A 24,604-nucleotide genomic window follows, 5' to 3' on the forward strand; every position below is an offset into this window, starting at 1 on the left:
GATTTAAAGCACTGTTTTTGAAGAGTGCGCATGTGCGTACGAGCTCTATTACGTAAGAATGGGCCTATGATTGAATCTGGAAATAAAACAAAATAACTGAGGCAAATGAGAAATAGTTCTCAGATGCAATGTCTGTAATTTATAGCAAAACATCTAGCATTAATTCAATCTCAGACAGATTCATTAAAATAAGTTATTACTCCACCACCTGTGTGACATCATTACCAACTTGGTTGAACGACAAATTTCCGACAATACAGTTTCAGGAAACAGTCATGACTAGCTAGTTGATTTCTTCAATGATGCATCGTACTATGGTAGTTAAGCAGCGAGTTACATCATTGTTCGAGAAACAGACCCCTGTTTAGTTCCTGTCTCTATGAAGCCCCTCCCTCCATAAAGCATGATGTGCTCTGATTGGTCAGCTGGACCAGTGTGTTGTGTTTGGTCAATCTCTTCGAGCAGGTTTCAGAAAGGTCACACCCCTTACCATTAACGCAATATTCTACACAGTACTAACGCAACTCAACCAGGCCTTTGCCCTTTGTTTTGCGTATGCCTTGGGCAGGAAATATTGAAATGAGGAATACTGTGACTTGTTCGTTCCCCGACATTTCAGTGAGTTCAGAAACCGCGTGCACTGATCTAGAAAATATAGATTTTAACATTGAATTAAAATGTGATATTTTTAACCTAGCATTATTTAATATACAGTGTGTAAAAAAATTATAATAAAAAATATAATAATTCATTTCAATTTTAATTCCAATAGCCTACAAGCATTGCCTAATATGACAACGCCGCGATAAAAAGTCTCTAGACATCTAAGAATTAATGACTTTCATAATGTTGGAATGGTAACGAAAGTATCTCAAAGACAAAGTCTTCATTAATTGACAAAAAGACAAATTACAAAAGTTTAGCAGAAATGCTCAATGAATAGAAGAATCCTGGAGTCTCAACTAAAAACTCTAGAACATGCTTACATATGTCAGCACCTGGATTTTCCAGTGTTTGGTTTAAGGGCTGGAAAATTAGGTATCATCGATACAAAAATTAATTCCCAAGTGTATCGGGACATTTTGAAGGAGAATGTAAGGTTCCCTTTCGATACTTTACTCATACTGCGTCCCTAGACGCTGTTGTGGGGAAAACTCCTTTTTATCAGAATTCTGAAGCCTTTTTAATCATGCAGTGAAACTGCACGGCCATTGGTTCGTGCAGAGTAATAAAACGAACCAATGGCGAGGCAGCGGAGCTGCACGAGCCTATGGCAGAGAAGCCCGCCAGAGCGCGCTAATATGGGCATGGCATCTGGCTATAAAAGCAGGTGATCTGGCATAGGATACTCAGATCAATTCTCCTTCAGCGACGACACTTCTCTTCGCTGATACTCCGAGGATTCAAGCCTTCAAGCCTCCGAGGACCAGCAAAGCAGCGGATCCAGCCGAATCAGCGTGCCGGCATCAGCTCTTCGCCGATCCCGCCCACTGCTCGCGAGCCGCTCTGCTCACGTACCGCGTGCCTCGTTCTCTCCACATAGAGAGGTTTCACCTGTGCTGTTTTCCCACCCAGACCAACGCCCCTCTGCCAGCGTGAGTGGTATGGTCTCGTTCGGAGGATCTGACGAGGATCTTCATGACGACAGCATGATGTTGGCGGCCTCTGATGCCGAGGATTGGTCGGGCTCGGTAGATGAAGACAGAAGTCGTCCCAGGCTATGCGACACTTCCCCAAGCGTTCAAGCTCCCATAATGCTCAGAGTCACCCCAGGACTGCACCGACTCAGCATGCTGTAAAGCCTGCGCCCTCGACTGCTTTCCCATGCAAATAAACGCTGTTATAGCGAACAAAATAAAACACAAACATACTCAAAAAGAGAGCTCTTTTCCTCTTTCACTTACCATGAGCCCCAGGCCTCTAGACAGCAGTCTGTCACTCGAACTAATAGAACCATCCCCGGAGTGTCAGAATGGTTTTTGGGGATAATCGGCGAGGTTCCCACCTCAGTAAGGAGCAACGAAGCTCTTGTCCTCCGCAACGAGGTGATGAATTTACTGGCGAAAGGAGCCGTAAAAACGGTCCCGCCAGCACTGAGCAAGTAAGGCTTTTACAGACGTTACTTCCACGTCCCCAAGAAAGATGGTGGTCTCAGACCCATTTTAGACCTCAGGTGCCTGAATCGCGCCCTTCTGAAATGGACGGCCAGGATGATTACTTTGAAGCATATCCTCTCGCAAATATGTCCAGGGGACTGGTTCTTCTCTCTGGACCTGAAAGACGCATACTTTCACATCCAGATAGCCCCCCCATCACAGGCGATTCTTGAGATTCGCCTTCGAGGGAGTGGCATATCAGTATACGGTCCTCCCGTTCGGTCTGTCCCTGGCTCCTCGCACTTTCACAAAGTGCATGGATGCGGCCCTCTCCCCTCTGAGACAGATTGGAATCCGCATTCTGAACTATCTCGACCCCTCAGGTCATCAGACGAATCAAGGAATACAAACATGTAGTCCTCTTTGTGGCCCCCCTCTGGAGGAACCAACCTTGGTTCTCAGAACTGACGCAACTGCTCACAGCATCCCCATGGCCCATCCCTCTGAGACAGGACCTCCTCTCTCAGGCGAACAGGATGATTTGGCACCCCCAACCCAAGTTGTGGGCACTGCACCTTTGGCCTCTCGATGGGAGCCTATGGACCTCCCCGAGAGAGTCTTAACACTAGAATTAGCCTTTTTTTTAGCCTAACTACCGGAATTCTATAACTACTATAAAGGCCATAGCAGTCATTCTGACCGCTCATACTCATTTGCATATAATTTCAATAAGCTATATCAAATCTAAGAAGAAATGGATCTGTAATGTTAGGATAGGTAATAATAAACATCAGAACACCACATTTTAATTCTAATGTATGTGAAAATGTATTAGTTAATCAACAACCACAGAACAGCTATTGTACAGATACAAAGTCGAAAGTGATACATTTTCTATTATTTTATTTGTAAAATGAAAACAAATGTATTCATCCTTGGATATTAGAATACAATAACTTACAAAAACATTGCCAATATGCATTTCAATGGATAGGTAAAACCTTTATGGGCATATATGAAACGCATATGCCCCAAACTTGGCAAAACTGTCATTCTGACCGTCACGGGAAAAAGAATATGAAAATATAATAAACTGCGAGAAAACGAACTGATTTAGAAACCAATATTTGTTTTAGTGAGCAAATGAAAAATTTTATGCATACGGTCAGTGTGACTGTTATGGCAATTCAAGGTAGAAATACTCAAAACTCTTTTGTGTCTTGTAATTTGAATAAAATAACAATGATAGAATAAAATATAGACACATTTAGGAAAAGTCAGGGTCCTATAGTTACATGGGTTTTATTTCAACAAACTTATTACATTGCAAAATTTTAAAACAAAAATGACTGCCTTGGTAGTTCTAGTGTTAAAAAACATTTCTGAGGCTAGAGCCCCATCTACACAACGCCTCTTTTTGGACGGACCGAGCTCAAGGCGGATGAGCGCAGCCCATGGGAGGGCAAGTGTGTTTCTGCGGCGGGGTCCAGTTAGCGAAAGATGAACAAAAACCACCGAGTGCCGTATTCGTACATCCCGCATAAACACAATAGTTAACCATTTTTGCTAGCTAGGTCTCCAATTTAACTGCTAGCCTACTTGCCATTAGACTAACGGGTCGGTAACTCTAGGCTTGGAGTCATGCCCAGCCTAGTGGAAGGCAGGGGGAGTGCTTAAAACCACTGTAAAAAGTACCAACTTTTCATATTATATTCAGCATTTTGGTATAAAAAAAACATACAGAACAATGGTGGGCGTTTCTTATCTTTATGTTTAATAAGCACATTGCATTATATTTGTGAAAAATGTAACCTGCAGTTTACACTTTAAATGGTCTGTGTTCTCCGCCTGGTGCACAGCCCGGAGCACAGACCCCCTCTCTTGCGACATATCTCTGATTATCTCTTTCCTGCAGGAGCTGCTGGATAAGGGACGCACTCCCTCCACGCTCAAGGTTTATATGGCAGCCACAGCAGCGTTCCATGCCCCTGTGGCTGGCCAAACTGTGGGCAGAAACAACCTTGTGGTTCAACCTCCCTCCACGCTCAAGGTTTATATGGCAGCCACAGCAGCGTTCCATGCCCCTGTGGCTGGCCAAACTGTGGGCAGAAACAACCTTGTGGTTCATTTCATGAAGGGGTCCAGGAGGCTGAACCCGTCCCACCCCCTCACCGTCCCTACATGGGACTTGTCTACAGTGCTAAGGACTCTCAGAAGCCCTCCCTTTGAGCCACTCCAGTAAGTCGACTTGCGACTGCTGATGGTAAAGACCATACTTCTGCTAGCACTAGCATTGGTCAAGCGTGTGGGTGACATACAGGCACTCTCTGTGAGTGCCTCATGCTTGGAATTTCAGCCAAACAACTGCAAAGTCGTCCTCAAACCAAAGCATGGTTATATACCTACGGTGCTCTCTACTCCATTCAGAGCACAGGTCCTTTCCCTCTCAGCACTTCCTCCCTCTGCGGATGAACAAGAGCTGCATTTACTTTGCCCTGTCAGGGCTTTGAGAATATACATAGAGCGTTCCGCCTCTTTTAGACACGCGGAACAGCTTTTTGTATGCTTCGGAGGCCGCATCAAAGGGCATCCGGTCACGAAGCAGAGGATATCCAGATGGATAGTGGACGCAATTACACTAGCCTACTCCTCGACGGGCCTACAATGCCCCATCAGAGTAAGAGCTCATTCCACTAGAGGCATGGCCTCGTCCTGGGCCTGGTCCAGTGGTGTCTCCATTGGTGATATTTGTGCAGCGGCAGGCTGGTCCTTGCCGTCCACATTTACCAGGTTCTACAATCTAGAAGTCCCTGCTCTGCAGGCACAAGTCCTTTCTGTCGAGTGGATTTGGCCTCAGCCGAGCCCAAACCACTATGAAGTTTCTCTCCTACTATACGGGGTAACTCTGTGGCTATTGCCTATTGCTATTATACCTTCATGGCGCCGATCAGGGTCTGGGCCACTGGTAACAGGCTATTGCCTTCTCTTACCTAACCAGCTCTCGGCCCTTCTAGTAACTAGGCCATACAGATTTCCTGGAACGATTGTCTAAGGCAGAATCGACCCCTATGAGTTCTTCCTGGTTTACGTACGTCTGAGCCCCTTACGAAATGAGTATTCCCTATTATGTCTTGGTTCCTCTAGGCTCTGCTAGGGCTTAAGGCCAAGTATATCATTATAGTTGTTCTGCAGCCATAGCATGGCGTGATTGTTTTGGTTCCCCATAACAGCGTCTAGCGACCCAGTAAGAGTAAAGTATCGAAAGGGAACGCACTTGGTTACTTAAGTAACCTCGGTTCCCTGAGATACGGGAACGAGTACTGCGTTTCAGGCCGTGCTATATTGCTGCACGACTCTCAGTTTCGTGGCTTCAGTCAAATTTAATCTGAGTATCCTATGCCAGGTCATGTTTGTAAATGAGAAGTGGTTCTCAAACAGTTTACCTGGATAAATAAAGGTTAAAAAAAAAAAAAGATCACCTGCTTTTATAGCCAGATGCCCATCTCTGCCATAGGCTCGTGCAGCTCCGCTGCCTCGCCATTGGTTGTATTACTCTGCACAAACCAATGGATGTGCAGTTTCACTGCGCGATTAAAAAGGCTTCAGAATTTGGAGAAAAGGTAGTTTTCCCCACAACAGCGGCTAGCGTCGCAGTACTCGTTCCCATATCTCAGGGAACGGAGGTTACATAAGTAACCGAGTATGTTATCTCTGAAGTTCAACAGAAGTTCGGTGAACAGTGACCCAAAGCACAGGAGAACATCATACAGAATGGCTTTACCAGAAGAAAATACACCTTCTGGAAGTGACCAGTTCTGACCTCAATCTAAATGAGATATTTTAGCATGATTTCACAACGGTGGTTCACACCAGACATTCCTAAAATATTGTTGAACTTGTGGTGCAAAACCCCTCCTGACTGATGTTCAGATCTGATCCTCTATTACAGGAAACCTTTGAGGAAGTCATTGCTGCCAAAGGAGGGTCAACCAGTAATGAAATACTTCACATACTTTTTCCATCCTGCACTATGAATGATTTACACATTGTATTCAACTAGAACAGCTACTGCATTGTTGTTTGTTTGTTATTTGTTTAAGCAAACTGTGTTTGAAGGTCAGATCAAACTTTGACCAATGCATTGAGGTGGACAAATTTTTATCGGATACTACAATTTACAGAATAAATCGCTTGATGAGAAAAAATAAATAAATAAATAAATAAATAATACTACTAATAATAATAATTTGTCTCAGCAGTGGATGTGATTGAATAAATGGACAAACCATTGACCAATTTCATTGTATCTCAAATGTTGGTTTAGTAATTCTGAAATCCCTGAGCCAAAGTCAGTCATCAGAATTATTTGGTATTATTACTTCTCAGGTCTGTCTCACATGGTTGCGTTCACAAACACCAGCCATCCGAACCCAATATAACGTAACAGCGTTTATTGCTTTTTGTATGCTTTGAGGCACAAGACATTTATGATGTATGAAAAAAATGCACAGCATCTTCCCCAAATTGCAGCAACTTGCAACTTACACATTTATTAAAATATATAAATTTAATCTAATTTATTACCGATAATGAAGAAATATATATATATATATATATATATATATATATATATATATATATATATATATATATATATATATATATATATATATGACACACACATGTGTGTGTGTGTGTGTGTGTGTGTGTATATATATATATATATATATATATATATATATATATATATATATATATATATATATATATATATATATATATATATATATATATATATATATATCACTAACTGATATGTTAACTAAAAATTACCTGATATGTTAGGAGATTTATTGACTGACACAGACACTCTATGATCTTATTTGTTTTTCACTGCATGCTATTTTTTTTTTTTTTTACGAGCAGTTTTGCTAACATAACATATGCAATATATATACAGGGCATGCAAACTCCACACAGAAAAGACTTCTGGCTCAGAACCGGGGCTTGAACCAGGGACCAGGTTAGGTGGATTGGATATGCCAAATTGTCGTAGGAGTGTGAATGTGTCCCAGCACTCTCAGTGCTAGGTTGTTTTCAGGAAAGGCATCCGGCATTAAACCTGTGCCAAATCAAATGTGTGAGTGAAGCGGACCTTGAAAATTAGCAGGAATAATGCTAGGAAGATGGATGGATAATGAAATTAACAGAAAATAAGAAACAATTTTTAATTGTTAGTTCAAGTTAACTAGTTAACTAATGCTAACAACCTGGTTGTAAAGTGTTATTAATTTCTACCTTAATCATGGGCCCTATTTTTTTTATTATTATTTTTTTTTACATTGATGTTCATGCAGAAATTCATGGGTTTATATACTTTCCCTGCAACTTTTTAATTTTATTTGTAAAGATTCCTATTAGCCCTTAAAGGAGCATTGCGTAGGTTCTGAAATTTCTAACAGTTACTGACACCAGTGGCCCTTAGAGGAACTGCAGTCAGTCTCATGCTCGTTCTCGGTGCGCACACGCGTCGCTCATACGAGCAGGACCACATCAACCAGGGTTGCCGCAGCAACCTCTGACAGCTCATCGAGATTCACCAGCATAATGTTTGAGGTAAGAAAACACCATTTGAAAACACTACCGATTGCCGCTGCTTACTAATAATGGCTGCCGTGCCGTATGGATGTAAGCCCAAGTAGACGAGAACGCGCATGACATCACATTTTGTGAATTTTCGCGCTGATTCGGGCCTGACTCCTCCACACACAATTGAGCCTACAGGCTGATAGAGGCAACCGTGGTGGACAGTCAAGGTGTCATTCTTTTTATTACATCATGGTTGGCTCATACATGTACAAATGAAAACTCTATCTTAAAGATTTTTTTAAGTAAAAACCTCCACATAGCTCCTTTAACTCATCAACATTAAGAATCTAAATCTCATCTATGTTCCCTAACCAAGGTCATATCTGCAATCATTTCAAGTGAATAAAATAGTTATGCGAGGATGACGACCAACCAATGAATAAATGTGGCACAAAACTGCCCAGCCCCCAGAGTCATATAACATGTCTACAATAATGAAATATTCTGATGAAACCCAAAGATCAGGCTCAACTCAAGGGACAACACAAAAATGATACAATGAAGAGATACAATGGAAGAGGTCAGGAAGTCACAGCGCTAGAAATATAACCCGGTTGTCTCACATTTGGAGATAACAATATTTCAGACATTGTATAACAATACACTAGAGTTGTGTCCGGTTTAAAGGATTAGCTGATTCTTTCATGTCCTCTGGCAGGAGGACAACCAAAGATTGTGGACTTCCATCATTTTCCAGTAGTCCACTAGTCCCTCAAGACTCTGTAATCCTTTTCACCATGACCATCAGATTGACAATGCTATTCATCTGCTGTTCTCTCTCTCTCAACATACACCCAGGAACACATATATCTGCTGTTGACTTAAGGAAACTGGAGTTGTCCATGTGTTGACATGATTTGGAAAGGGAGCTCTTTGTATTTAGCTGGATTAAAGGAGATCTACAGGAACACTTCAACAAAGATGGAGCTGGTTCTTTGTAGCTTTGCCACTGTCACCGCCATCCACTTAGCCTCATGCTGGGATTGGCATCACAACAATGAACACAAAGAGCTATTGACAGATAGTGAGTATCAGCACACTATGGTACATTAAAGGAAACAACATGAAATCAGATCTGACCTATTTACTTCATACATGTTCCTGATGCATTTACGCACACGTCAGTGCAATTTATTAATAAATAAAAAAAAAATAATATAGGAATGCACAATATGTCTACCATATAGGCTAAGTTAATCAATATCAACCATTGAAGATTACTTGTAAATAAATGTTTGAATAAATTGTATATATATTTAATTGTACATGTTTATTTCTGCCTATTTTTTTTATTTAGGTTGATTTTGCTGTCATTAATAACACCGTTAATCTTTAGTAAATCTCAAAATGAATATCCATTTTTATACCGTTACATTTCCATTGTGGTCTGTCTTATTTGCAGCGCGTTTCTGTATTTGGTTGTGTTGTGAGTATTTGGAACACACACGTGTTGTGAAACTGATGTAGGTGTTTTCTTAATTTGCGGGTGTTTTTCTATTTGCATGTGTTTCCTTCAGCAGCGCGTTGAGCTCTCTCGGCCACCGTAGATTTATTCATAAAAGTCATACCAAAACACATGTAAAACAGGAACAGAACAACCAAACACAATAATGATGAGAACAGACCATGAACTGAAAGAAGCATGTAGCTTAAATAGAACAAACCAATCAATGAAACTAATAACAGGTGTGCAAATTAATCAAACAATGAAAAACATAGAAACGAACTGAAAACTAGGACACAGAACTAAAATACGTACGTAACAAACCCACCCTAATCAAACAAATCTAGATGATCCCTTACAATATAGTGTTTATTCATTTTTTGTTCAGTTTTAGTTATTTTAGTACAAGTTAAACTAAATGAAAATAAGAAAAAAAAATCAGTTAAAGTTCATTTTATTTCAAGCAACGAAAATGCATCACTCTGATAATTGACATTTCAGCCTTTGCTTCAGGAAACTAATTAGCACAAGACAAATGCTTTGTCAGGTAGGAAAAAAAAATCAATTCATTTCTGATTATTAATAATATTCCACCATTTATTATTGTAAGGGGTTATTAAATGAGGGTTTGTTAAGTGTGAGTGATTCACTGTAAGTTTGTAGTTAATAGTTCAAGAAAAAGAAACACTAATAAATAAAAAGCTTTTTACTAAGGAAAATGTGGCGCTTGCCCCTGTACAACTAGCCATCATCTTGCCAGAACATTGCTATACAGTTACTGGGGAGACCCCTAACCCAAGTGTGTCCTGAGACAACAGCATCTGAATAATTTCTGTCCATATAAGCAAAGGTCCTCATTTTGGTCACATTTACAAATCACTACTTACTAGAGCTGCACAATTAATTGTTAGAAGATTGAGTAAGAGAGTAAGTCACCTATTGAAATAAACTTGACATGTCAAATAAAAAAATTATCAATTACATCGTTACACCAGTAGGTGGCAACAAGTGACTCCTAAAAAATGAATGAATCATTCATTCAAGAAATTCGTTCAAAAATGCTGATTCTTCCAGTAAAGTAGCGTCTTTGAGCGAGTCATTGAATCATTCATTCAAACTGATTTTTATTTCAAAATAATTCTAATTAAAGCTACACTGTGTAGGATTTTCTCCCATCTAGCGGTGAAATTGTATACGACTACCAACTGAATATTACTTTCTAGCTCCTCGCATTCTGAGGGCGTTTTAACTCCTACGGTGACCGTATTATTTCAAATCTGCCGGCAGTCGTGAGTAATCTCCCCCTCGCATTCGTCACAGCGCCACTGAGTGTAAAAACGCGAAAGGCGAAGCTTGAATTTCCAGGTATCTCCCTCTTTGTCTAATGTATTTTCAAGATGGATGCGCAACATGGCTTCCGCCATTCGAGCGACTCGCTCGTATGTATTCTAAATTGCAGATTATACACTTACGAGAATACTTAATTAGTTGGTTGAATGAGATTAATGAGAATGTATAATTTTGAAAGAACAAAGTATTTTTTGCTAAAAATCAACTTAAAATATTACACAGTGTAGCTTTAATAAAAAATGTTAAAGAGACTGCAGCAATAAACATTTTGTCAGAACCTCTAGTACATTATGTTATTTTGTTTCGTTGTCTGTTCAAAATCGTGGGAGACCAAAAAAAAATCATGATTCTCTTTTTTCCCAAATTCCCGTTACTCTACCATTTACATATTAAAGGGGTCATCGGATGCCCATTTTCCACAAGTTGGTATGATTCTTTAGGGTCTTCATGTAAAGTTTGTAACATACTTCGGTTAAAATTCCTCAATGGTTGTGTAAAACAACTCCCTTTTTACCTCCTCAAAAACAGCTCTGTTTACAGCGACCCATTTCGGAGCATGTCTCTTTAAATGATAATGAGCAACCGCTCACCCCACCCCTCTCTTCCATAGGGGGTGTCGACACAAGACATAGAGTCCTGCTTTGGCAACCTGCCTTGGTGGACAGTATACAAATGGCTGAGGGCAGAAATATGCTAATACGGGACAGTCCGCCAGGGGTTGTGGGCGGAGCATGAGCAATACAACATCATATTGCTCTGAAAAGAGAGATTAAAAAAAAGGAGTGAATGGATTTTTTTCATTGTATGGTGGTTGTGTCCACACACTGCAAAGACACATTTATATGCAAACACCATATAAAAGTGAATTTTGCATCTGATGACCCCTATAAACGAAAAGTTGAGGAAGCTCAAACATTTCTGACATTTAACCACATTTTTTACAACATTGCTTTATTCCATTTCTACTGTTTGCGGTTACACTTTACAACAAGTCTCATTAGTTAATGCATTGACTAACATGAACTAACAACGAGCATCACATTTGTTTCAGTATTTATTAATCTTTTTTAACTGTTCATTTTTAGTTATGTTTCAGGTCCATTAAATAACATTAACAAATACAACTTTTGATTTTAATGATGTATTAGTAAAGGTTGGTAAACATCAACTAAGATTAATAAAAAAAAAATATTGTTAGTTCTAAAACATTGTTGTAAATTGTTACCATGTTTTATTTGGTTACAAACCCCTCAAACAGGGTTAATAGATAGATAATAGAAAAGAGGAGAAAAAGTTAAAGCACTCTTCAGGAAGACAAATAAAGAGAAAAAGTGGAATGAATAAATATGTGGAATGTTAAATAATCAAATATCGCTGATTAAATCACATCAACGGATCACAAGAGCCAGGCATCTATTGTCTTTTTAACATGGCGAGAGCAGAATAAAAAGAAAAAGCAGCAACTCTCTGCACAATGTTTTAATGACCGTCAAAGTGACATAAATGACTATTTGCAGCAGAACCTTGTTTAATATTAAACACATAGTTGAAAGTGGATAACAAAAGCACATTTGCATTCATTCTTTCTTTAAATGTGGTCAAAATCCCTCCCAGACCACCTCCAAATGTGGTTTCATGAATAGTGTGCATAATGTTACTACTTCAAATGTCTAACCCAAATCCCAAACCCTAATTAAGAGCAATATTAATAGTGATTCTTGCCATACTAAACACAACTAATGAATAAAAAAACAGTTCCAGATGACTGGATACTTTATGGAGAAGAGGCTAAACTCATTAGTAATATGAAGTTCTGCATTCACCATCTTTCCTTCTACCATCTCCCCCCCATCCCCTCCCTCCTCTACCCCCCAGCCCCCCTGCTGCTCTGAAAGGCCGACCTTTGACCTCTTAGCCATTCTGATCCAGACTAGTGCTCTTGACCCCCAAGCCACCCTGACGAGAACACGGTGACAGAATCAGACCTTCAAGCGTGTGTATGTTCTGTCATCGGATAATAAACACTCTTCTTTTTGCTTTCCTCAAAGCACTCACATCTCCCACCAAGAGGGAAAGACTGACTGAGCAGGGCCTTTCACCTTTAAAGGTCATGGAATAGAAGACCCCCTATCAGATGAAATCAAGGGCACACGCGGCTGAAAGACAGCGACTTTAGGGAATGCTGCAAACAGAAGAAAGAAACTGTTTTGGTGCACTTCTGTGAACAGTCAGTGTCAAAAACAGCAAGTTAGGGGAGTAACAATGGCAAATAAGAGAGTCCACAAAAATCCATAAGTTCCTAGGAAATGTATTATTTGTATTCATGTTGGTTTCAAATGTTTTTGAAAAACATTTTAAAGAAAGGTTATATATATATATATATATATATAAAGCGACTAAAAAATATCATGTGGTGTTACCAAATTAAAAGTAATGATATTTCCTTATAGCCTACCTTGAATACAAGAGTTTTTAAATATGTTATTTTATTTACATATTTAAGTTTTTTGTTTGTTTGATTTTTTTTTTTCACTACAAATGTCATTAGCCTACTTCTTAAATATCATTACATTTCTGCAATGCAAATACAATACAAGTGCAATGAAATTCATATATTTTTCAAATGTGGCTTCATCACACCATTTTCACGCAGTATATTGTAATTTTACGGACAAACTCGAATTGAATTATTTGCGCGAGTAGCCTAGATTATATACAAAGTCAATGCAAAGACGCGAACAGACACGCAATAGCGCGGGGCGACGCAAATGACGCGAACTGGGCAGCGCGATTGCTGCGAACACACAATATTCGCCTCAATCGCGTCTTCCACGCAAGTTAAAATTTGCATGGCGCATTATCGCGCAAGCCAATCAGTGAAGAGCTTATTGACAAGTCCGGTTGTATCAGAAAATGGAGGAGAGCATTAATTTAGCACTCCGAAACTTCTTATTCATACAGAGACTGGACAAAAAAGGAGATAGCTTGGAGAAAAGTAAGTGAGGAAGTTGGACTTTACGCTGTATTTGGTTCCTTACCACAACGGCGATAGACCTCCGTGAAGTTGGCACCCCATAAAACGAAATCATTTCCAAAACTATGCCATTCGTTTGTGCTGCGTTTGTGCTGATTTGTGCCGCAAAAACCAACGTTTGTGCTGGTTTCGTGTTTGAGATATTGAACATTCTTTTTTCGGTTGCGTGACGTCACTCTCCACCCCATGTCCTTCAAATCGCTCCAAACCGGTGTCATTCGTTTGTGCTCGGTTTGTGCTGTTAAAACAAACACTGTATCTGTTTTCCTTTCGCAGATATAACAAATTTAATTCGGGAGCTGTGACGTCACTCTCCACCCCACCTCATCTAAATCGCTCCAAACCGGTGTCGTTCGTTTGTGCTCGATTTGTGCTGGTTTGTGCCGTTAAAACAAACACTGTATCTGTTTTCCTTTCGCAGATATAACACATTTAATTCGGGAGCTGTGACGTCACTCTCCACCCCACCTCATCTAAATCGCTCCAAACCGGTGTCGTTCGTTTGTGCTCGATTTGTGCTGGTTTGTGCCGTTGAAAGAAACAGTGCAACTACGATCCCCTCTTAAACATAAAAAAAATAAACTTTTTAAGTACAGTTACATAACTGTCCACCCCATATGGTCCAAATCGTTGCAAAACTGTGCCGCTCGTTTGTGCTCGATTTGTGCCGGTTTGTGCCGTTACGATGAACATTGTATCTCTTTCCCCTCCTTAGAAATAACACATTGGATTCGGGACAGTGACGTCACTCTCCACCCCATGCCGTCCAAATCGCCCCAAACCGGTGCTTTTTGTTTGTGCTCGACTTGTGCTGTTTTGTGCCGTAGAAATAACCATCATAAATGATTCCATTCTTTAGACATCACAAAATCTTTGGAGGAGTAGTAACGTCACGCAAGCAAGCCGCGCTCTCCATCCATCTCGTCTACAAACCTGTCCGGTTCGTTTGTGCTCGCACAGGGCCGCAGCTGTCAGTGTTCTTTTCTTTAGATATGGGAATGTTTTATTTTAGATTTGTGCTATTGACATTTGGTCTTTATATAATCACCAATGCACTACGATATGTAATGTATAGGCTACTGTCACTACTCTGGCTGTAAGCTACGTGTGACTGAGGCTTAATTTTGTATTAAAATAAATTAAAATAACCAATAAAAAAAATAAATGTATTAAAAAAAATTGTGTAGTGTCTTAAGTTTTCTGAATAGGCCTACTTTTAACAGCTTACAGTGCCTGTTTGTGCTGTAAAAAGTTTCGTTTGTGCTGCTTCGGTCTTTTAGATATTAAAATCTATGAATCTATTATAATCTATAAAATCTAAAATATTAAAAATTTGGTCATTCTGTTGGCACTCAAGGCACTCCAAATTCAACCCAAATAGGCTCGTTCGTTTGTGCTTCGTTTGTGCTGGTAAAAAGTAACAAAGTATAATGTATAACAGTTTGGAAGTAACTTGCACAACACTGCATTGTGAAAAACGATTAGCCTATAAATAGCCTAGATATTTTAATGTGATATTTTTTCAGTTTTAATGTAATTAAAATGTAATTTATTCCTGTAATGTCAAAGCTGAATTTTCTGTATCATTACTCCAGTTTTCAATGTCACATTATTCTTTAGAAATCGTAAGATGTTGATTTTGTGCTCAATTATTGGTGCTCACTGCTCAGTTAAGAAATGCTCTTATATTTTAATAGGCCTAGGCCTACACATTGCTTGTTTTTTTTTATTTATGTTTAATATTTTTTTGTGGAAACCGTGAAACCTGAGTGATCTCAGAAATATATAATGACATGACACAAACGACACGTTTTGCAGCACAAAGCACACATGACGTTATTGTCTATGCCTAATATTTTAAAGGCCGATGCAGCACAAACGAAAATTATACTGGCACAAACCAACACAAACGAAGCACAAACGAACGAGCCTATTTGGGTTGAATTTGGAGTGCCTTGAGTGCCAACAGAATGACCAAATTTTTAATATTTTAGATTTTATAGATTATAATAGATTCATAGATTTTAATATCTAAAAGACCGAAGCAGCACAAACGAAACTTTTTACAGCACAAACAGGCACTGTAAGCTGTTAAAAGTAGGCCTATTCAGAAAACTTAAGACACTACACAATTTTTTTTAATACATTTATTTTTTTTATTGGTTATTTTAATTTATTTTAATACAAAATTAAGCCTCAGTCACACGTAGCTTACAGCCAGAGTAGTGACAGTAGCCTATACATTACATATCGTAGTGCATTGGTGATTATATAAAGACCAAATGTCAATAGCACAAATCTAAAATAAAACATTCCCATATCTAAAGAAAAGAACACTGACAGCTGCGGCCCTGTGCGAGCACAAACGAACCGGACAGGTTTGTAGACGAGATGGATGGAGAGCGCGGCTTGCTTGCGTGACGTTACTACTCCTCCAAAGATTTTGTGATGTCTAAAGAATGGAATCATTTATGATGGTTATTTCTACGGCACAAAACAGCACAAATCGAGCACAAACAAAAAGCACCGGTTTGGGGCGATTTGGACGGCATGGGGTGGAGAGTGACGTCACTGTCCCGAATCCAATGTGTTATTTCTAAGGAGGGGAAAGAGATACAATGTTCATCGTAACGGCACAAACCGGCACAAATCGAGCACAAACGAGCGGCACAGTTTTGCAACGATTTGGACCATATGGGGTGGACAGTTATGTAACTGTACTTAAAAAGTTTATTTTTTTTTATGTTTAAGAGGGGATCGTAGTTGCACTGTTTCTTTCAACGGCACAAACCAGCACAAATCGAGCACAAACGAACGACACCGGTTTGGAGCGATTTAGATGAGGTGGGGTGGAGAGTGACGTCACAGCTCCCGAATTAAATGTGTTATATCTGCGAAAGAAAAACAGATACAGTGTTTGTTTTAACGGCACAAACCAGCACAAATCGAGCACAAACGAACGACACCGGTTTGGAGCGATTTAGATGAGGTGGGGTGGAGAGTGACGTCACAGCTCCCGAATTAAATGTGTTATATCTGCGAAAGGAAAACAGATACAGTGTTTGTTTTAACGGCACAAACCAGCACAAACCGAGCACAAACGAATGACACCGGTTTGGAGCGATTTGAAGGACATGGGGTGGAGAGTGACGTCACGCAACCGAAAAAAGAATGTTCAATATCTCAAACACGAAACCAGCACAAACGTTGGTTTTTGCGGCACAAATCAGCACAAACGCAGCACAAACGAATGGCATAGTTTTGGAAATGATTTCGTTTTATGGGGTGCCAACTTCACGGAGGTCAGCAACCGCAGTTCTCTCCAACATGGTTGATCACAGAAAAAAATGGCAGAAAGAAATGTTGTTGTTGTTGATGTGCGTTAACAATGTTTTTATTCACGCAAGTGACGCAAAAAAAAAAAAAAAACTAATCCCGCGAGTAATGCGATGCGAATATTCGCTTTGCTTTTGGTGTGCACACATACAGCAGACATTCTGAAAGCAATGTTTGTTTTGTTTTGTTTTGTTTTAAGCTTGATTCAAGCCCCACCCACCCCAGCACAACCTGTCTAGATCTGCTAGGGGCTTCTCCGTACTTTCCTTGCAGCAGCTCGCATTCTATTCGCTGTATTTATGTGCATGTCTCGACAGTAGCCTTCACTCATGCAGTAGCAGCGTAGGTCTAAAGCCCAATTTATACTTCTGCGTCGGACTTACGCCGTAGCTACGTCATAGGCTGTGTGTAGCGCGCGTACCCTTCGGCGTACCCTGACGTGCACCTCTCCAAAAATGTAACAACGCGTCAACTCTACGCGGACGCAAGTGCTGTGATTGGTCTGCTAGGGCCGCTCCCTCGGGTTTCACATGCTCCCTTCCCTCTGCGCGCGTCAACGTGGACAACGACGCAGAAGTTTATGAAAACCAACGCGTTGCCTACAGTGTAGAGGCTCCGGCGTAGGTCCGACGCAGAAGTATAAATCAGCCTTAAGCCTATGTACATTCCATTCCTATCAATAAATGCTGTTTAAATCTATTCTGAGAGTTGTCATGATTGAAATATTGTATATTCTAATGTATTCCTTCATTAATGTATTGACCACTTTACAGCAGGGTTAAACAGACCTAATACATTCATGATGAACAAGAGATCTGTCCCAACTCAAAGCTGCATAACGCATGGCCTTGCCATCACGAACATCCAATGGCTGAAAGCCACACACAGGATCTGTGCCTATTCAATTATACATGAAGCAAACAGAATCAAATCAATTAGGTATTGCTGTGGCATGAATGAAAGGTGCATAATTGATGCCAGCTCTCCTGCATTATACATATCTGTCTGCAAATCTCCACGTACAGCTTCCGAGAGGGAGTCAAAGAGCACCGAGGCCGCATTTCACCACATTATTCACTTAATCTATTCATTTGCATTGGCATGAGCTAGACTTGGAGACTGATCTTCATCTGAAAAGGATCTCTAAAGGTTTCAGTTTAGCCATTAAGTAAGAGGGCCACAGATACCACAGCATTGAAAATAGCTGGATTTTTCCATCGATGTCAAGATATCAATTGGATCCGCTCATATTGTGGCAAGAAAACTTGACACTGGAAAAACGGTTTCTGGAGGAACTACTCGAATGGGCATGAGAGCGTTAGATGAGGTGAGAGGGAGAGATTTTGGGGAGATTTCTCATTTTTCTCTTTATATTCTCAGGGCATCTAGACAGATGGCAGACATTAAAAAGAAAGAGCCATGTGACGTCTCTCAACCGCACCGCTGAGATAGAGGTAATTAAAATACATTTAATCAAGTTACTCTAATGAAAAATGCAGCTGGACACCCGGTTCCACCTTCTGCTCCCACTCTCACACCTTTATACACTCAACTTTTGGCCACTATTTACCAGAAAATTACACTCAAAATAAGGTGATTTTTTTTTGCATATAAAGTAGGACTGGGTAACATTAACTACCTCATGACACAACACGCATCACAATATATCATGATTCAAAACATCTGCCAAGCGTTCGACACTCAACGACTAGCAGATGAATGCTACATCACCTGATTTAAAACCTGATAATATTACTGTATGTTTTTTTAACCTGGCAAAGTTACTGCAATTTGAATGAGAATGATTAATAAAATCTTAAAATTCATGGAAATGTCCTCAATTAATCAGTTTTCTCATGAATCTTATCTAATTATTCCTCATGCAGAGTCAAACTTGCTGACAATCAACAGTGTCTCTAATTGGCGAGTGAGACGTTTTTATTCTTGTAAATTAATTGGTCAAAATTATTCACAAATCAGGCTAAATGATTCATCGGGGAAATCAAGGCAAGTATATATAAACCTATATATTTAAAATATGAATATAAACTGAAGCGTTCTGCATTTTTCAGCTACTGATGACAACATTGTCAAAACGATCCCGTTCACACGGTTCCACGAAAACAACTAAAAAGCTGTATTCTGCTGCCAGGCCAGTAGTTGGCGATGTCACTTTGTAAAGAAACACTACGAGCCTATAGACTCACACATTATACGGATGAGCATGACGTCACCGTTTTCACAAATTTGCGTTTTTGTACTTTCACAGAGACAATAGGCCTATATCACGAAAAAATTGAAGACCGGAAGTACGTCTTTTAGTAGGGATACGGCTCTTCCGGTTAGCTCTTTACAATGGCGGAGTCCGATAGATACCGCTGGACCAAATCTCTCCACAACCTGCCTGAAGTCACATATGACGATGTGGTTTGGATGGTAAATGAAAACTCTCAAGTGGAAAAGCGTGAAAGCTGAGTTATGGCTGTCTACGTCCTGACGCAGAGCAACCCGGTACACTACAACAACAGCGGCGGGCCATTCGCCAGTTAGGTAAACGTTTCTATGGTAACAGCGAGTTGGACCAATCAGCAGACGTTGCTGCTACGCTTAGGATTGTGGGTAGTGTAGTTTTTTTTTCATAAGATTGCGGATAAAACACGTTTTTCTTAAAACAAGGTTGATTTCATATGAACTTATAGCTTCTACAGGAGCAAAAACCTCCGTTTCACAACCTCATAGCTCCTGGTCAGTCTACCTCGGATGGTTTAGACATTATGGCTGATAATCTAAATCCTTATAGAGCTGGTAAGTCCCGCCCCTTTCGCTAACCCCCCTGGACCTCTAGGTTGAAAAATCGTCAATGCAAGTGAATGGGAGAAAATAATTATTTTCTGGTCCCGTTTGAATTTTGCCATGAATGTGAACATATGTTGTCTGTGATTTTTTTTATATAATCTTTCGTGTGAAGAATGCTACAATTTAGCGGGTAGAAGTTTGATACGGTTAGACTTTGTGTGAGAGCACTTTGTGGACTACAACTCTTCGCTGCTTTCGACGCGTTTGAAACGTCACCATCATTCGCACACGGACACTAGCTCACGGATCCCGCTAAACATGGCTGTGTCTTTGGTGCACTTCACCGCCGTCTTTCAGGGAGAGGACAAAATCGTTGACGTTGGCGAAAACCACGGGTAAGTCAACTTTATGGGGTGACGTCACATAGGCGACATGTAGTCTTTCTCATTATGTCTTTTCCACAACTGCTAGCCGAAGAATCATAGGCCTACCATATACTGTCAAATTCGTAACATGAAAGATTATATAAAAAATTCAGAGACAACATTTGTTAACATTCATGGCGCAATTCAAACGGGACCAGAAAATAATTATTTTCTCCCATTTACTTGCATTGACGATTTTTCAACCTAGAGGTCCAGCGGGGTTTTACGGAAGGGGCGGGACTTACCAGCTCTAAGGAGAAATACTGTTGACCGGAAGTTCTGAATCCCTACTCCGCGTTCCGGAAGCAGGAAGTGTGACATAGGCCTATAACTTTATGGTTTTCAAAAACCTGCACTTTGAAACACGTTTTTAAAAGTTTGCATTTTCAGGCCCCCAAAACGCTGTTGTGGTGTAAATGAACGACCAAAACGCATAAAATATTTTCAGTTTTTAGTTAAAAACGGTGCTGTGTAAACGGCCCCTAAATGATTCATTAGTGGATTAGTTTGAATTTGAATGATTTTAATCATCCACAATTCACATTACTGGATGGGAGGCTATAGGGGGACCATGGAAATTCACTGGTTAAAAAGTGTGGGAAAAAACTAAACACCTTGAAATCTGTTTGGTTGAATGGAAAAAAGCATGTCCTAATTAGCAAAATCAAGGTAACTACATAGGCTAAATCTATATATTTAAAATATATCCATATAAACTAAAGTGTCATTTATTTGTTACTGTATTAATATACGGATCATACTGTATTATTTAGCATATGTATTATTAACATAATAGGCTGTTGTGGTATTGCTTGAATAACGGGACCAACGAAACACACACACAAAAAAAGAAAAAAGTAAATAAGTTGCTGGGGTGTTTTTATTACCATTATGCTTTTCTACAGTACATAAGCAAGGCCATAATTTATTATGACATTTCAGCATTTGACCCAGGTTTTCACTCTTGCCTTAACATGTCTGAATGTATGTGATGATTTTCATTAAAGTCGCTGCTTCGCATTGAGCTGAGCAGGACATAGCCTACTTTCCAAGCATCACATGCGGCTGATTTGCATGACGCTGTCACAAAATAAAGAGCAATATGTTTACATTCGCCCGACGTGCTGACATAATGAGTGACACAAACCATCTATCAACACAATACATTTACATAAACACAACATGCGTGTTATTAAGCACGAATTTAAAGAGACCGTGATCACACCACCAAAATGACATCTTACAGCGTCCACACCGAACACTTGTACTCACCTTCCGTGTCGATGATGCAGACGCTGACTGTGTGGGGGATTGTGGGAAGCGTAGTTTTTAAGCAGCCGCGGCCGTGCTGTCCAAAAGCGCCACAAAACTACATTTCCCAGTATTTGTAGTTGCTGTCATACACATTCACGGTGTGCCATGTAAAGCATAATGGCATATTATAGTTCTATTTTTACGTTCTTTTACATAATTTAAGTCCTGCTGTAATATAAAAATAATATATATCAAACTGTTATATTTCACGAATTATTGTGGTTGAGAATAAAATAAAGTGGAATGAAACAATAAAAATATCATCAGATGCATGGCCATATCTCACATCAAAACATAATGAGCAGGTATAGGACTCATATAATGCTATGTAACAGGTCATTTAACATCCCTAAGCATTATTACAAATCATCAATTTTATCCTATATATATATATATATATATATATATATATATATATATATATATATATATATATATTCGCCTACCTATAAAGAAAAAAAATCTAATGTCACCTTAGGTGCTCATATGATAGTGATTCACTCTCTGTATCTCATTTCTGATCGGTTAAAAAACAATGGTGTTACAACTTAGGTCTAAGGTATTGATGCTAAGAGCATAAAGCTAGACTTATAGGCTATAGGCTACTTCTAGTATCCTAGAATTCATTAGATGTCCCATTTGCAGTGAACCGATTGATTATTGTACAGAAATTGATCAGTTAACTTAATTAGAATGGACAGCTCCCTATAGGAACATTACATGACCATTAATTAAACACTTAGTTAAACTTAGCCACTAAGACATTTTGTACTAATCTACAAAGAGTCAAAGATAGTGTGCTGGCAGCTGCAAAGTTTATGAGGCCTTTTATAGATTTGTAATAAATTTTCAGTAAAGCAAAGGAAGGAGTTATTGTTATACCGCATATGACATTAAGAGCCAGACTACAGTGAAAAATGACATGAATGGCATATTTAGGGTGTATCTGTTACTCGCTTTGTATCGAGGGGGATATTGATTTGCTGTCATGCAGATGTTGGACAAATGGGGCAACATCTGGATATGACAGAATGACTTATCATAAAACTGCCCTCCCACCGGCAGCCATTAACTTGCAGCTTTATTCTTTACGTTAATATATTAATTCAAGTGGCTCCGAGAGCAACTTATATGTCAGAGTTTATGTGGATTCCTGGAAGCCAAGCTATAAAAATGATAATAATAACAGATGCTGAACTGGCATTCTTTCTTAATATGGAAATAAATCCATCTAATGATTTTCTGACTTGGCAAAGAAAATCCCTAATTTAATAGTAAATAATCATTTTTAACAGTTAAGAAACAAAATACCTACAGTAGCCTATGTGAAGTGCCAACCCAATCTCACAAGAAAATGTTACTATTTTAAGAGGTGCCAATTTCATATGAATTGATACAATGTTTAGAAAGAAAACCATAAGCATGAAGCTCAACCCCCTAAACTTAACCATGGGGTGTCATCAGATAAACATACAAATAAGATTGTACGATATTATATGATTTGTCACCGATGCGCAAAAATGTAAAATAGTTACGAACTAGTATGTTTGAAGTGCTACAGTACAATTTTGTAAAGGTGACGAAAGTAATTTATTTATGTCCTTTGCTTTGTGAAATATTTCCACGCTTTTTATATAATTTGACGAAATTACAGCTTTGTTGAACTTTGACAGCATGACTGGAAATTATGCTCAATGCAAACATTCTGTTCACATGATAATGTGATATATTAGTGATTTTGCCATAATTTATGAAATCACAAAGGCTGCGATTATTTTATATGCGCAGCTTGTCAGTGATGTACGGCTCTGTTATCAGTAGTAAACGCTGCTCCATCTGAAAGCACTGCCAGTCTGAGTCGCTTATAATGTGCATTTGAAAAAGTAACACGTGTCAAACATCTTTCAAAACTTGAGAAGCATTTATGAACCTCTTGTCCAAAAAACTACAAAAAGATACATTTAATAACGTTTTTACTCCAAACTCACTTCATAACGTCAGCTGAGTGCTTAAAAACATTTTTCTGTGAGATGATGTGGCTTCTTACACAGAATAAGGCACACAACATATTATTTCATAGTATCCTATACAGTGATAAAGGCTATGAAGATTAGCATTGAAGTATAAATATACTTTATTGTCATGAAAATACCCAAAGAGGCTTGAAGAACTCAGATAAAACATATATTGTCATATGTTTATTAGTCATGTTTAATCAATCAAAGCCTTTCAATCTTCTGTTTACTCAGCTACAGCGATAGTATGATGCCTATAGGGATTTCCTGGAACTACGTGCGTTATCATACTTCTGCAGGGAATATTTGGAGTTTCTGCTCGAGAGCGCCCTCTGACTTTCAGATGGAGCAGCATTTACTACTGATTTAATTTCGATTAATTAAGTCACAACAGACAGAGCCGTCTGACCAATCAGTGCAGAGTAGACCAGTCACAATAGACTGAACCATCTGACCAATCAGAGCAGATTAGACAAGTCACAACAGACAGAGCCATCTGACCAATCAGATCAGAGTAGACCAGTCACAACAGACTGAACCGTCTGGCCAAGCAGAGCAGAGTAGACCAGTCACAACAGACTGAGCCATCTGACCAATCAGAGCAGAGTAGACCAGTCACAACAGACAGAGCCATCTGACCAATCAGAGCAGAGTAGACCAGTCACAACAGACTGAGCCATCTGACCAATCAGAGCAGAGTAGACCAGTCACAACAGACTGAGCCATCTGACCAATCAGAGCAGAGTAGACCAATCACAACAGACTGAGCCATCTGACCAATCAGAGCAGAGTAGACCAGTCACAACAGACTGAGCCATCTGTCCAATCAGAGCAGAGTAGACCAGTCACAACAGACTGAGCCATCTGACCAATCAGAGCAGAGTAGACCAGTCACAACAGACTGAGCCATCTGACCAATCAGAGCAGAGTAGACCAATCACAACAGACTGAGCCATCTGACCAATCAGAGCAGAGTAGACCAGTTATAACAGACTGAGCCGTATGACCAATCAGAGCAGAGTAGACCAATCACAACAGACTGAGCCGTCTGACCAATCAGAGCAGAGTAGACCAGTTACAACAGACTGAGCCATCTGACCAATCAGAGCAGAGTAGACCAGTTACAACAGACTGAGCCATCTGAC

General features: G+C 39.6%; 1 protein-coding gene across 2 annotated transcripts in view; it reads right to left on the reverse strand.

Annotated features, from left to right (window-relative positions):
• Positions 1 to 21,435, reverse strand: part of fhit (fragile histidine triad diadenosine triphosphatase) — a 371,806-nt gene extending 350,371 nt beyond the window's left edge. For both annotated transcript variants that reach the window (XM_081356986.1, XM_081356985.1), the window contains exon 1: positions 21,403 to 21,435. The gene's annotated coding sequence lies outside the window, so the exon portion shown is untranslated. The remainder of the gene's footprint in view (positions 1 to 21,402) is intronic.
• Positions 21,436 to 24,604: the final 3,169 nt, after the last annotated feature.

The sequence above is a fragment of the Scardinius erythrophthalmus genome, assembly GCF_964197995.2.
Source record: "Scardinius erythrophthalmus genome assembly, chromosome: 25".
Classification (NCBI taxonomy): Eukaryota; Metazoa; Chordata; class Actinopteri; order Cypriniformes; family Leuciscidae; genus Scardinius; species Scardinius erythrophthalmus.